This window comes from Piliocolobus tephrosceles, chromosome 6 (assembly GCF_002776525.5).
Source record: "Piliocolobus tephrosceles isolate RC106 chromosome 6, ASM277652v3, whole genome shotgun sequence".
In the NCBI taxonomy this organism is placed as follows: Eukaryota; Metazoa; Chordata; class Mammalia; order Primates; family Cercopithecidae; genus Piliocolobus; species Piliocolobus tephrosceles.
The window spans coordinates 71,786,903-71,802,256 of record NC_045439.1 but is presented as its reverse complement, the minus strand read 5'-3'; the positions used below and the strand labels follow the sequence as shown (position 1 = coordinate 71,802,256).

Genomic DNA, 15,354 nt, shown 5'->3' with positions numbered 1-15,354 from the left:
AATTTCTGGGCTGGGCGCGGTGGCTCAAGCCTGTAATCCCAGCACTTTGGGAGGCTGAGATGGGCGGATCACGAGGTCAGGAGATCCAGACCATCCTGGCTAACAGGTGAAATCCCGTCTCTACTAAAAAATACAAAAAATTAGCTGGGTGCCGTGGCGGGCGCCTGTAGTCTCAGCTACTCGGGAGGCTGAGGCAGGAGAATGGCGTAAACCCGGGAGGCGGAGCTTGCAGTGAGCTGAGATCCGGCCACTGCACTCCAGCCTGGGCGACAGAGCGAGACTCTGTCTCAAAAAACAAAAAAAGAAAAAAAGAAAAAAATATATATATGTAATTTCCATCTATAGATTTTAACTTTTTAAAAAAGTGGTGGGGAAATGGCGGCTTCAGGAGAGAGAGGGACTTTGGGCGGCGGAGGCAGCACGGAGGAAGCATTTATGACCTTCTACAGTGAGGAATAAAGACAGCATATAGCATAGAGGATATTTATTCCAACTAGCATTCCAATTCTAACAGTCACACCAAGGATGTTTTCCTGGGACTGCCTGGTGCTTGTTCTCCCTGGCATTATCTTCAGGTGAAACAAATAGAGAAGAAAGACTTGGTTTTAACATCCAAAAATCAGACTGAAAGACTGACCCGTCCTAGTTCCCCTTACTTCAATTTGAACCCATTTGAGGTTCTTCAGATAGATCCTGAAGTTACAGATGAAGAAATAAAAACGAGGTTTCGGCAGTTACCCATCTTTGTGTAGCCTGACAAAAATCAAGATGATGCTGACAGAGCACAAAAGGCTTTTGAAGCTGTGGACAAAGCTTACAAGTTGCTACTGGATCAGGAATAAAAGAAGAGGGCCCTGGATGTAATTCAGGCAGGAAAAGAATATGTGGAACACACTGTGAAAGAGTGAGAAAAACAATTAAAGAAGGAAGGAAAACCTACGATTGTAGAGGAGGGTGATCCTGAGCTGTTCAAACAAGCCATATATAAACAGACAATGAAACTCTTTGCTCAGCTGGAAATTAAAAGGAAAGAGAGAAGCCAAAGAGATGCATGAAAGGAAACGACAAAGGGAAGAAGAGATTGAAGCTCAAGAAAAAGCCAAACGAGAAAGAGAGTGGCAGAAAAACTTTGAGGAAAGTCGAGATGGTCGTGTGGACAGCTGCGAAACTTCCAAGCCAATACAAAGGGGAAGAAAGAGAAGAAAAGTCGGACCTTCCTGAGACCACCGAAAGTAAAAATGGAGCAGCGTGAGTGAGTACCCAGGGTCCCAGGCACAGAACCTTCCACCTGCTATCTCCCTTCCTGCTTTGAAGGACTTATTCTTTCTTCCCACTGCCACCTCTGCATAGAGTAGTATTTGCTTTTTAGTCCATTTCGTTTTCAATACAATTTAATATCGATTGGAGTAATTCTTTTGTACACTGAAATGAGGGGATTGGTTTAAAAGAAGACCTTCCACTCTCCCTGCCCCTAGAACAACCAGGATTGGAAGGTGCCACCATTGGTGCTGCCTTCTCTTCCCACAGCCTGTAACTCAGTGTTTTGTACTTCACTGAATTGTGCTGGTTAGAAACTTCGTGGATAGTTTGTGGAAATCATCCAGTTAAACGTATTGCTTAAAATGGTGTTGCTGTGACTTCAAAGACAGGCCTGGAAGGGGCATTTTGGAAGCCCCTTGGCTTCAGTTGCTCGCTTCTGGGTGTGCTCCCTTCGAAGGCCCAGATAAGACAGGGAACACCTGTGGGCACACAGAGCAGGCACCTGATGCCCTGATGCTCTGTGGTGTTTGGCATGTGCCCCCGTCTACTGACCAATCAGCATGGCATGAGGCCCCCGCCACCCAAACCTTTCACTTTCCAAAGAGCTAGCCGTCTTCCACCCAGTACCACGGTGTCCTAGCCTGTCTGTATTTGTTAGTGGTAATATTCTTTATGTATAATAAATTTTTATAACCGCCCCCACAAAAAAGTGGTAACTATTGTCATAGAGAAGCTTTACTTTTTGTTGTTTTTAAATAATTTCAGCTTTTATTTTAGATTCAAGGAGTGCATGTGCAGGTTTGTTACATGCATACATTGCTTGATGTCGAGGTGTGGAGTACAAATGATCTTGTCACCCTGGATAGTGAGTATAGTAGCCAGTAGGTAATTTTTCAATTCTTGCCCCATTCCCTCCTGCTGGTCTAGTAGTCCCCATATCTATTGTTTCCATCTTCATTTCCATGAGTTCCTAATGTTTAACTCCCACTTATAAGTGAGAACATGCTATATTTGGTTTTCTGTTCCTGTGTTGATTCGGAGAAGATTTACTTTTTTTTTTTTTTTGAGATGGAGTCTCGCTCTGTCACCAGGCTAGAGTGCAGGGGTTTCATCTTGGCTCACTGCAACCTCCACCTCCAGGGTTCAAGTGATTCTCCTGACTCAGCCTCCCAAGTAGCTGAGACTACAGGTGCCCACCACCACGCCTGGCTAATTTTTGTATTTTTAGTACAGACAGGGTTTCACCATGTTGGCCAGGATGGTCTAGATGTCTTGACCTCATGATCCACCCGCCTCGACCTCCCAAAGTGCTGGGATTACTGGTGTGAGCCACCACACCCGGCAGGAGCTTTACATTTTAATGTAGTTTAATTTAGTACGTTTTATGCCTTTCATCTTGATTGTGTCCAGATGTCATAGAGAATCTTCTAAATTGTCTTCTAATGACTTTAAATTTTCATTTTTCCCAGTTAGGTCTTTAAACATCTAAAAATTAATCCAAATATAGTAGTGCTTTTTTCTGACCCAGCCTTGCTAAAGAGACAGGGCTTTTGACAACTTTAAAGAACCTGGATGGTCTCCTAAAAGATAAATTCAAACAGTGTCATTTTAGGCGCAGATTTGTTGTTGGGGGTGCGGTGTGAGGGTGGTGATGGGTAATATGTACATGGTAACAACAACAACAACAAAATTCAAGCCTCTTGCCATGTGGCCTGTTGTCCCAGCTACTTGGTGTGGGGTGGGAGGGTGGGGGCTGAGGCAGGAGGATTGCTTAAGGCCAGGAGTTTGAGCCTTGGAATAACCACTGCATTCGGCCTGGGCAACATGAGACTCTTTCTCCTAAACCAAAACAATCAAACATCCAAGAGGTTTACAATAATGAAAAACAGATTTATTTTAAGATTAATAGGAGAGAAGTTGGTACTGTGTTTTCTACAGTTTTTTATTTATTTATTTATTTATTTATTTATTTATTTATTTATTTATAGTGTTGGGGATTTTGTGACTTTTTATTGATTGACTGATTCAGACAGGCTTTGTCACCCAGACTGGAGTGCAGTGGCTCAATCATAGCTTAATGCAGCCTTAACCTCACTTTTTGTAGAAACTGGGTTTCACTATGTTACCCAGGCTGGTCTTGAACTCCTGGGCTCAAGTGATCCACTCGCCTTGGCCTCCCAAAGTACTGGAATTACAGGCGTGAGCTACCGAACCTGGCCCCTTGTGACCTTCTCTATTTTAGTGCATCACAGATGCCCTTACATATGGGTCCCATTCAACACGCAGGCTATTAAAATTGCACTATTTGAAAATACATTGCTTGCAGATGTGGGATTCTTATTACAAATTCCAAGAAAATAGGGCTTGGGGGGTAATTTGTAGTTTACTGGGAAAGAGCCTTCCAGCATTTTCGGCCGATCCCAGACGACTCCCCATTCTAGTCTTGTGACTGGAACAATGCCGAGAACATAGTAAGTGCTTTGTAAGTGTTGATTCACTGATAGATTATAGAAGGTACTGAACTACCCAAACTTTTGACTTTGACATCTACCTAGAAGTGCTTGTCCTGCAGAGGAAAGCTGAGATCCTGGCATTAACTTATACTGTAGAGCAACAATTTATCAAGTCTGCCCACCTGCTATTTTAAGTATTTAAAAATTGCAACAGACATGGTGCTTTGGAATGATTTATTAATGTACAATTCGTGCATTAATATTGTTAGGCATAGATTTTAGTTCGATATACTTTGCGTTGAGTTTAGTTCAAAGAGTATTTTTGTGAACTTACTGTGTGCTTCACTGGCCTCTGAGGGCACAATGATGAGTGTAACGCAATCTCTGCTTTAACTTAATCAGGATGATGCTCCCTCTCTGTATGATAAATATGGAAAACAAGGCCTATCTAATCTTAGTCCATATTTGTCTGGCAAAATTCTTACCTTAGATTTAAAAAAACCCCACAAAGTCTGTGATCACATGTCTAACCCCAAAACAGTATTCCCAGTAGGCCTTACGGAATTGGGTAAAGGATTCAATAATAAGGGAAGCAATGTTTCAGAGGGCAGAAGTGAGGTGCATGTTGGTTTATGGAACATGAAGGAAATTGTAGGAAGCAGTTATTAATCTAACTATACCATTCCACATACAAAGCCTGGAAGGAGTCTCCCTGACTAGGGAGTGGTGTCGCAAGGCTCCCCCATCTACTGGTAAGTTAAGTGTGCTTGTGAAGGGTGTCTATTGCCTTCTTTCTTCTCTAGTGTGCACCAGCACCCTTCCACCCACCACTCAGTTCTCCTTGTACTTTTGTTTTGCTTTGCCTGGCTCAATTCAGGGCTTTGCAATATAATGTCTAGAGGTTTAGTTTTGTCACTGTAGAATCAAATGAGCCTACAGGTTATTTGGTTTTAATTATCATTCACTGAAACAATCAATGTACAGGATTTAGTCATTCAAATGGCTACTGGAGGGACATTTAGGTAATTGCAACTGTTGAATGTTCTCTCTTCTGCTAATTGTTTTTATTGAACAAGATTTATATCTAGGTATTAAAGAGAAGTGGTTGTAGCTGTGATTATCACAGGCCAACATTTTGGAAGGAAGTGGTGGGAAGGAGATCTGGGCCCTAAGCTTGGCCCTGCTTTTCACTCTTTTTTTTTTTTTAATTTTTATTTTTTTGAGACGAAGTCTCACTCTGTTGCCCATGCTGGAGTGCAGTGGTGTGACCTTGGTTCACTGCAACCTCCGCCTCCCGGGTTCAAGTGTTTCTCCTGCCTCAGCCACCTGAGTAGCTGGGATTACAGGTGCCGACCACCACACCTGGCTAATTTTTTTTTTTTTTTTTTTTTTAATTTTTAGTAGAGATGGGGTTTCACCATGTTGGCCAGGCTGGTCTCAAACTCCCGACTTCAAGTGATCCACTCGCCTCGGTCTCCCAAAGTGCCACACCCGGCCTTCACTCTTTTATAAATGCCTCACTTCTAGATTTTCAAAATGTCATGTCAGTATACAGTCTAGTGTCTGTCCTCACAAACATGTACATTTGGCCATGTCTCTGTGCTTAGTTGCCATAACAGACACTTTTGAAATTACATAAAATAATATCCACTGCCGTAAATGGAATTTTCTGAGTGTAGCATTTTGATTGGCTTTTCAATTTCTTATGTAAGCCCCTAAGGTTACCATTCTATTTAGTATTCCTCAGGATGAAAAAAATTTTGTCTTCCCACCTGGTTTCAGTGAATGAGGCCTGCAAATTTAACTGACTAAAGACAGATTAACAGGAAAAAAGGTATGATTTTTATTGATATTAATACTTTTAAATGCATGGAAGCTTCACAGAGATGATGTGAAAACTCAAAGACATGCTCAGAACCTGAATTTTTTTTTTTTTTTTTTTTTTGAGATGGAGTTTCACTCTGTCGCCCAGGCTGGAGTGCAGTGGCATAGTCTCAGCTCACTGCAGCCTCTGCCTCCCAGTTTCAAGTGATTCTCCTGTCTTGGTCTCCTGAGTAGCTTGGACTACAGGCATGTGCCACCATGCCCCACTAAGTTTTGTATTTATTTTTTAGTAGCATTGGGGTTTCACCATGTCGGCCAGGCTGGTCTTGAACTCCTGACTTCAAGTAATCCACCCCTCCCCCGTCAGCCTCCCATAGTGCTGGGTTACAGGTGTGAGCCACTGCACCTGGCCAGAACCTGGAGTTTGTATACCCTTCTTGACAAAAAAAGATGGGTTTGGGCTTCAAGGGACAAATATTGTGGGAAGTAACTAGGAAATATATGGAGGAAACTAATGGAAGATAAGGGTTATTTTAGTAGGGCTTGTTTATGAGGAGTCATCTTGGTGTAACATCTCTGGTGATGAGTCATTCTCATTTTCCTGGCATAGAGGGGTACCTTCCTCAAAGGAAAATGTATGCCCTGTTTTTAGGCAGATAAAGGGAGGGCAGATAACTTTTCCTGCATCAGTTACCTTCAGCTCAAAATAATCCTTATGCCAAAGTGGCATATTTTGAGCTGGCATATCCTGGTCTCTTTCAGTACCATCTCCCCATTTTTAGAAAGAAAGAAATGGAAGTATAGAAAGATTAAAGGATTTGGCTCTATTCACATGGCAAATTAATGGTTTAGCTGGGACCAGAATTCCAATCTTCTGATCCTGAGTCTTATAATTACTTTTATTCTCTGAAGGTCAGGACCCAGCAGATGCTTTGGTTGGCAACAGAAGCATAATTCAGGGTACACAGACTTTAGTAACCAATATCTCCTAGACAAATGAGTGTTTACATTTTCAGTCTCAATGAAGGTTAAATTTTAGCACCTAACTACTGAAGAAGGGTTTGTACATGTTCTCCTTTTTCTTTATTAAGGAAGTGTGCACACACAAAAAACCTTTACCATCCCATGATTCTGAAATAATGCAATTCCCACTGAAATAGTTATTTTGAGTTATCTTTGAAAGGAATTTTTTACTGGCTCAATTATTTGTTCTCAGATAATTAGACCTCTTTCTCTACTTTTCAAGTCATTTAGTATCTTTTTTCCTGGATATGAAAGTTCTAAGTGCTCTGTTTATTAAAATTTCAAACATTACAGATATATACAAAATGGTTATTAATGATATACTATGTCTGTCACCCTCAGAGATAATCACTACCAATTACTTAATGTGTTCCTCTCTAGGTTTTTTTCTAGGTACATACTAAAAAATATGTTTTTTTTTTTTCACACAAAAATGGGATCATGTTATTCATACAATTCTTTAAAAATTGAAGTAAAATCTATACAACATAAAATTTATCATTTTAGCCATTTTAAACTGTACAATTCAGTGGCTTTTAGTATAGCCACAATGTTATGCAGCCAATTACCACTATTTAATTCCAGAATATTTTTGTCAGCCCATAAACACCACCATACCCTGTTCATACAGCTTTGCATCTTACTTTCTTACTTAATGCATCCTTCTATGTTAAGCTATGTCACATTCTATTTCATAGCTCTATGGTATTTCATTATAAGCACCATAGTTATTTAAACAACTGCAATTAATTGACAGTTGGCTTATTCTGTTTTTTTTTTTTTTTTTTTCTAGAGATGGGGTTTGTCCATGTCGCCCATGTCACCCAGGCTGGTCTTGACTCAAGGAATCCACTTGCCTTGTCCTCCCAAAGTGCTGGGATTACAAGTGTGAGCCACTGTGCTTGGCCTATTCTAGGTTTTTAAAATATTATAAACAGGCTGGGTGCAGGGGCTCACGCCTGTAATCTTAACACTTTGGGAGGCTGAGGCGAGTGGATCACCTGAGGTCAGGGCTTCAAGACCAGCCTGGCCAACATGGTGAAACCATGTCGCTACTAAAAATACAAAAATTAGCCAGGTGTGGTAGCAGGTGTCTGTAATCTCAGCTACTTAGGAGGTTGAGGCAGGAGAACTGCTCGAACCCAGGAGGTGGAGGTTGTAGTGAGCTGAAACTGCGCTACTGCACTCCAGCCTGGGTGACAGAGTGAGACTCTGTCTCAAAAATAAATAAATAAATAAATAAGCAATCTATACTAAATGTTGAACATTTGCACACTTTTGTGAGATAAATTATTAGAAATAAAAATGTTGAGTCAAAGGGCATGAACATTAAAAATGCAATAAAAATTGTTATGTTTCTCTCCAAAAAAGTTGTACTAATTAATAATCCCAGCGAGGGTATTTCTCCATTCATGTTTTCCAATCCTCTTGTCAACCCTGAATATTATACATTAAACATTTTTTTCCAATCTGATAGTCAGAAATAATTACATTATTGTTTTAACTTTTGATTAATTATAAGGGAGGTTGAACATCTCTTAACGTTTCTAGCAATCTGTATTATGTGTGACTTACCTGTTCATGCTCTTTGCCCATAGTTCTACTGAGTTGTTTTCTTTTTCTTATTGATTTTTAGTTAATAAGAAATGTTTGTTTTGGAAGACTTCTTTAGTTCTCATTTTAAATCCACTCTATTCTTCCCTGCGCAGAAACGAATTTTCTTTGAGTCATTCTGTGTTAAGAGCTTCCAGGCCATTTAGCTAATGAAACCTTTTCCTGCTGAAGAGGGCTTGGCCTGTGATGGTCAAAAGGATACTAACAGCCTATTTCCCTTTCCTTTAGAACTACCATCCTCCTTTTCTCTCACATTAATTGCTTTGTGTTTTCCCTGCTTGATGCATTTGAGCTTAGGTTTTTCATGTAGTCCTTCCTTACTAATATCCAGCTTTTTTTGTTTGTTTGTTTTTTTGTCTTTTCTTTTTTTTTTGAGACAGAGTCTCTCTCTCTGTCACCCAGGCTGGAGTGCAGTGGCATGATCTCGGCTTACTGCAACCTCTACCTCCTGCGTTCAAGCGATTCTCCAGCCTCAGCCTCCTGAGTAGCTGGGACTACAGGCGCACACCACTGCATCTGGCTAACTTTTGTGTTTTTAGTAGAGACGGTGTTTCGCTGTGTTGGCCAGGCTGATCTCGAACTCCTGACCTCAGGTGATCCACCCGCCTCAGCCTCCCAGAGTGCTGGGATTACAGGCCTGAACCACTACGCCAGGCCCTATCCAGCTGTATTATATCAGAAGAAAATGAATTCCTTTGGAATTTGGAAACATTGTATAAGGAAACCCCATTGCATTAGTACTCCTTTCAAGATTTGTCCAATTTTTGTCTCAACCAGAGAGTATTCTCTGATTCAAAGTTTATTTTTGGCCAGGTGCAATGGCTTACGCCTATAATTCCAGCACTTTGGGAGGCTGAGGCGGGTGGATCACCTGGGTCAGGAGTTTGAGACCAGCCTGGCTGACATGGCAAAATCCTGTCTCTACCAAAAATACAAAAATTAGCCAGGCATGGTGGTGCGCACCTGTAGTCCCAGCTACTCTGGAGGCTGAAGCATGAGAATCACTTGAACCTGGGAGGCAGAGGTTGCAGTGAGTTGAGATCACACCACTGCTCTCCAGCCTGGGCGACAGAGTGAGACCCTATCTCAAAAAAAAAAAAAAAAAAAAGTTTATTCTTTGGAGTCCACCTGTTCTAAATGCTTTTTGGACTCAGAGTGAAGCCCTCACCTCAAAGCCAATGACAGCCATTAATTGTTTGTCAGTGTCAGAATGCTTGCCTAAATTCCGGGTTAGCTGGTCATATGTAATTTTCCTGAGCTGCCTATAGTGGAAACCCTTTTCTACTTTTTGGTTTTTTTGAGACAGTATCTCACTGTCACTGAGGCTGAGATGCAGTGGAGCTATCTCAGTTCAATTATAGGCATGAACCACTGTGCCCAGCCTCTACTTCTTTTTATAAACTATTTATTTATTTATTTGTTTATTTAATTTAGTAGAGACAGGGTCTTGCTATGTTACCCAGGCTGGTTTTGAACTCCTGGCCTCAAGGGATTCTCCTGCCTCAGCCTCCCAAAGTGCCGGGACTATAGGCATGAACCACCAGGCTTGGCCCCTCCTCTCCTTCCTAATTCAAAGGACTATCCGGGGTTTCTGTGTGCTATCAGGTAATGCTTTGCCCCAGAAGCAGCAGCAGTGACCTCTGGGGCTAGATTGAGTTATTAATGAAGCCCTGTGGGATCCTTTCCCAAAGAAGTGTTGGTATAAGTGGGAGGTGTGTTCTATATGGGTCTCAGGGGAGCTGAAAACAAACCAAGGATGAAAAAAATGCTGCCACAGCTGCTACCACCTGTGAGTAATGTGAGGGTGAAGTGTTGACAACACACAGATTCCCCAGAGGAAGCTTGGGGTTGACAGAGTCACAATACTGCCATGCTTTTTTTCACCGTCTTAGCATTGATTTTCAGATTACACATTCACTTAAAGCTTAACCTGACCACTCGGGTGTGGGATTGGGTGGCTATGCAAGGCCCACAGCAGCTTTATTTTCTCCACTACCAAGCATCAGTGTGGGAATAAAGCAGGCATTCTAGGTCCTTTTCAGGTGGCCAACGAACTTCATTCAGAGATGAGGCAAGCCAGTAAGGATTTTCCCTTCCATGCCTTTGACAATGTATAGAATGAAGTTTTGTTCTGTTTTCAAGAGAAAAAGCACAATATTACTCAGCACCTTTCTGTACTAGCTTCCACTTCCAAAGGGAGAGACCAAGTACTCACTTAGTTGCTTCTTTCATATGGCTATAGTTATGCCACTGGTACCTTCAGAAACATTAGCGCCCACCTTTATGGCTTCCTGAATGTTGCTAAGGTCTTTAACTGGCATCATCAATTTCTCAGCATCTTACATTTTGTCATATAACTAACTTTTCCTCAATTATATACATTACACATATTGCTGGTAGAAAAATCTGGAAAAGTATAAAAGAATGAAAAGCAACTGCCTTCTTCTTATCAGAGTAAACCACTATTATTATCTTGATATATATCCTTCCATGTTGTATATACATATATAGTTGATTCTCATTGTCTTGGTAGTCAAGCTCTATAAAGGCATTGAGGACAATGAATTAGCAAATAGCCATTGTTCCTAGGGGAAGTATAGAGTTAGGTTCCTGTGAGCCTCTGGTCATAACATTTTCATCAACTGATCAATACATAACCTTGATTATTTGTGTATTTATGTTTAAAGACACTAATATATATTGTTGATTCATTAACATTGAACTTAAGTCTAACAGCACTATCACTCATTCCTGAATGAAACTTATCTTAACACAGGTATTTTCTCTGTAAAGCACATCACAGACTCTTTAACTGAGAAACACTAGACAGTACTTCAGCACTATGCTTGGGGGTATTGTATTTATTTATTTTTTGAGGCAGGGTCTCACTGTCACCCACGCTGGAGTGCAGTGGCATGATCACAGCTCACTGCAGCCTCAACCCCCTGGCTCAAGAGATTCTCTGACTTCAGCCTCCCAGGTAGCTACTACAGGGATGCATTACCATATCTGGCTAATTTTTCTTTTTCTTTTTCTTTTTTTTTTTAGTAGAGATGAGGTCTCACTATGTTGCCCAGGCTGGTCTCAAACTCCTGAGCTCAAGCAATCCTCTGGCCTTGGCCTCCCAAAATATTGGGATTATAGGTATGAACCACTGTGCCTGGCTGGCTTTTTTTTTTTTTCTTTTGAGACAGAGTCTCACTCTGTTGCCCAGGCTGGAGTGCAGTGGTGTGATCTCGGCTCACTGCAACCTCGACCTCCTAGGTTCAAGTGATTCTCATGCCTCAGCCTCCTGAGAAGCTGAGATTACAAGTGTGCACCCCACACCTAGCTAATTTTTGTATCTTTAGTAGAGATGGGTTTCACCATGTTGGCCAGGCTGGTCTCGTCCTCCTGGCCTCAGGTGATCCACCTGCTTTGGCCTCCCAAAGCGCTGGGGTTACAGGCATAAGCCACTGTGCCTAGCCCTGGCCAGCATTTTAAACAGTGACATAATCCACAAAAAGCACAAAACTGTGAAACACATGGCACTAAATAAACCATGAAAAGGAGTATTTATTTATGCTATAAGAGCTGAAACAAGAAGGCAGAGTATTGCCTTGTTTGGCCTCAGCTGGTAATGGGCACATCAGGTGATGCAAAATTTTTGGCACTCTATGCAAGTCTGCAAATGACCACAAAAGTGCTGAAAGTATTGATTTTGGGGTCACAAATAAGTTTTAGTGGTTAGATGAATTTACAAATGCAGAATCTGTGAATAATGAGGAATAACTACACTGTAACATACTTTTTCACTTACCAATAAATATATGATTTTTTTTTGAGACAGAGTCTCTCCTTGTTCCCCAGGCTGGAGTACAGTGGCACAATCTTGGCTCACTGCATCCTCTGCCCTGCAAGGTTCAAGTGATTCTTGTGTATCAACCTCCCAAGTAACTGGGATTACAGGTGCCTGCCACCATGTCCAGCTAATTTTTATATTTTTAGTAGAGACAGGGTTTCACCATGTTGGCTAGGCTGGTCTCAAACTCCTGACTTCAAGTGATTCACCCACCTCGGCCTCCCAATGTGCTGGTATTATATGCATGTGCCACCATGCCCAGCCCCACTATATGAATTTTAATGGCTCTGTAGTAGTCCAAGATACGAATGTGCTATGATTTATTTAACAATTTTCCTAATCTTGAACATTCCATTTGTTTTCAACTTTTTACCCTTTTACTGTCATCCTCAAATGTAGATCTTGTTCATATCTGTTATTTATTTGGATATATTCCTACAAGATAAATTTTGGTTCCAGTCATGTTTGTTCCTTTTTTTTTTTTTTTTCTGGAGACAGGGTCTCACTCTGTCACCCAGGCTGGAATGCAGTGGTGTGATCACAGCTTACTGCAACCTCTGCCTCCCAGGCTCAAGTGATCCTCCCGCCTCAGCCTCCTAAGTAGCTGGGATTACAGGTGTGCATCACCACGCTCGGCTAATTTTGGTATCTTTAGTAGAGACAGGATTTTGCTGTGTTGGCCTAGCTGGTCTCGAACTCCTGGGCTCAAGCAATCCTTTTGCCTCAGCCTCCCAAAGTGCTGGAGTTACAGGAGTGAGCCACTGTGCCCAGCCCAGTCTTTAAGTACAGAGTGTTCATATACAGTTGTGTTTTGCATAATCTATATGTAGTCCATATTTTTATGTACAAGTGTAATAAAGGGTTATTTCAGCAGGTATAGGTATCCAAATCCTGCACATTCCAGACATCTTCAGGAGTGGCCTCTGACCAACCCCTGGGAGATAACCTCTAAACCCTTGGAATATCCAGCCTGATAAGAATATCTTTTTGTGTTTTTCTTTTCTGAGACAAGGTCTTGCTCTGTTGCCCAGGCTGGAGTGCAGTAATGCCATCATGGCTCACTGCAGCCTTGACTTCCCAAGCTCAATCGATCCTCCTGCCTCAGCCTCCCAAGTAGCTGGAACTACAGGTGTGTACCACCATGCCTAATTTTTGTATTTTTTGTGGAGATGGGGTTTCACCAGGTTGCCCAGGCTGGTCTTGACTCCTGGGCTCAAGAAACCTGCCCACCTCAACCTCCCAAAGTGCTAGGATTATGGGCATGAACCACTGTGCCTGGCCAAGAATGTCTTTGTATAGTGACCATAGGCCATGTCAGATGATTTACACTTGTGTGATTTATGGTGAACACCTGTTCTTGTTTACCTAGGGCCCAGGACCATACTGTATCAGTTAGGCATCTGAGGACCTGGAGACTGAGTAGCTAAGGTCAGTCACATAGGTGCTCTGTGTAACTGACTGCCCTTTCCTCCCAAAAAAAACCTTGGACATCAGGCTTAGATGAGTCTCCCTGGTTAACAATACTTTGTACATATTGTCACATTGTAGCTGGGAGAATTCAGATATGTGATCTGCTGGGAAAGTACAACTCAAAGCTTGCACTTGGTTTTTCCTGGACTCTGCTTTATGCACCTTTCTCCTTTGGTGATTTTAATCTCTATTTTTTTTCTGTAATAAGCCATAACCATTAGTATAACAGCTTTTCTGAGTTCTGTGGGTCATTACCATGAATCATTGAAGCTAAAGGTGGTTTTGAGGACCACCCCCCAAAGCAGTCTATTATATATTTATACATACATGTAGGATTATATGCACCAAAACATATATAATGTATTTTATGGGAGATTTAAGAGGTTTTCAAGGGTAATTGGCTGTATTATACTTGATTTTTGCCTTACATTCTATTTTTAGAAACCAATCCTTATCAGCTGTAATTCCGCTATTAAACATCTTTTTAAATGCTTATTGGCCATTTGAATTTCTTCCTCTGTGAATTGTCTATTCACATTCTTTTTCTTGGCTGAGCCATTTTTGAATTTAGAAAAGAGTAAGCGTATTCACATATACACAAAGGAAATCAAATTTTATTTCCCTGCTGGTACATACAGCTTGGGGTTTTCTATATGGTTAGCAATTTGCTTTGTCTAAATAATCCCTAAGATTTTTCACACCCTCAGGCATACCAACATTCTCCAATATCTAATTTTCTTGTGTCTAGCCTCTATTTTTAAGTCATGTCAATCTCTCTTAAGCCATCTTTTTTTCTGGGCAAAACTTTCACTCACTGAATTTAGTTGATTTTCTTTTCTAATGTCTTTATACATCTTCCCTACATTGCCACCTTTCAAAATCAGACTTTCAGAATCTTCACATTTGATTAGTAAAATAGTCTTCCCATGAACCTAGTAACTTCTACCCTTAAATTCATCCTGCAGATGCCAGCTTAACCTTTGTAAAGCATTGATTTATTGTACCACTTTCTTGCTCAAAATATTCCGAGATTCTCTTTAGTTTCCTTTATTATATATGGGAACCTTTGGGGCCAGACTTGGAGATCTGGATGTTTTGAGCTTTGCCCACTTGATTTTCTCATGCAATCAACTCCCAAGAGAAAGATACCGTCTCAGTCCATTTTCTGTTGCTATAACTGAATAACTACGACTGAGAAATTTATAAAGAAAATAAATGTATTTAGCTCAAGGTTCTGGAGGTTGGCAAGTCCAAGAGCATGGTGCCAGCATCTGGTGAGGGCCTTTTTGCTGCATTATAACATGGTGGAGGGCATCACATGGTGAGAGGGCAAGAGTGTGCCAACTCCAGTTTCTCTTCCTCTTTGTATAAACCCACCAGTTCCATTATGGTGGCCCCACCCTGGTGACCTTATTTAATCCTAATTATTTCCCAAAGGCCCCTCCTCTAAATACAATCAACATATGAATTTGAGGATTAAATTTCCAACGCAAGGACACATTCAAACTATAACAGATACTGAAATAGGACAGAGGTCCATTTCTGTGTGGTTAGTCCAAATGTGCTGAGCCAGGAAGAAGATAAATTGTGATCTAGGAGGTTGAAGTGGTAGTAGACGTTAAATCTTGTTTAAGGTGGTTCTGAAGTAATTATGTTATTTACAGGTAAAATCAAGCTTGAAGAAGGAAAAGAGTATGATCCATAACAATAGAATTGTATGTAACGGATGCCAGGCCCTGATTACAGTATGCTTTTATGTTTGGCCTTTGCTTCTAGAGGCTTCACTCCTGTTCTGAACTTAGTCTGCATTGTGAATTGGGGGTGGACTCTGGGTTTCTCCAAGTTCTTTCAAGGGAATTAGTGTTAGGA

At 41.2% G+C, this 15,354-nt stretch overlaps 1 pseudogene; it reads left to right on the top strand.

The window, feature by feature from the left end:
* Window positions 1-375: 375 nt before the first annotated feature.
* Window positions 376-1,256, top strand: LOC111524490 (annotated as a pseudogene).
* The last annotated feature ends 14,098 nt before the right edge of the window (window positions 1,257-15,354 follow it).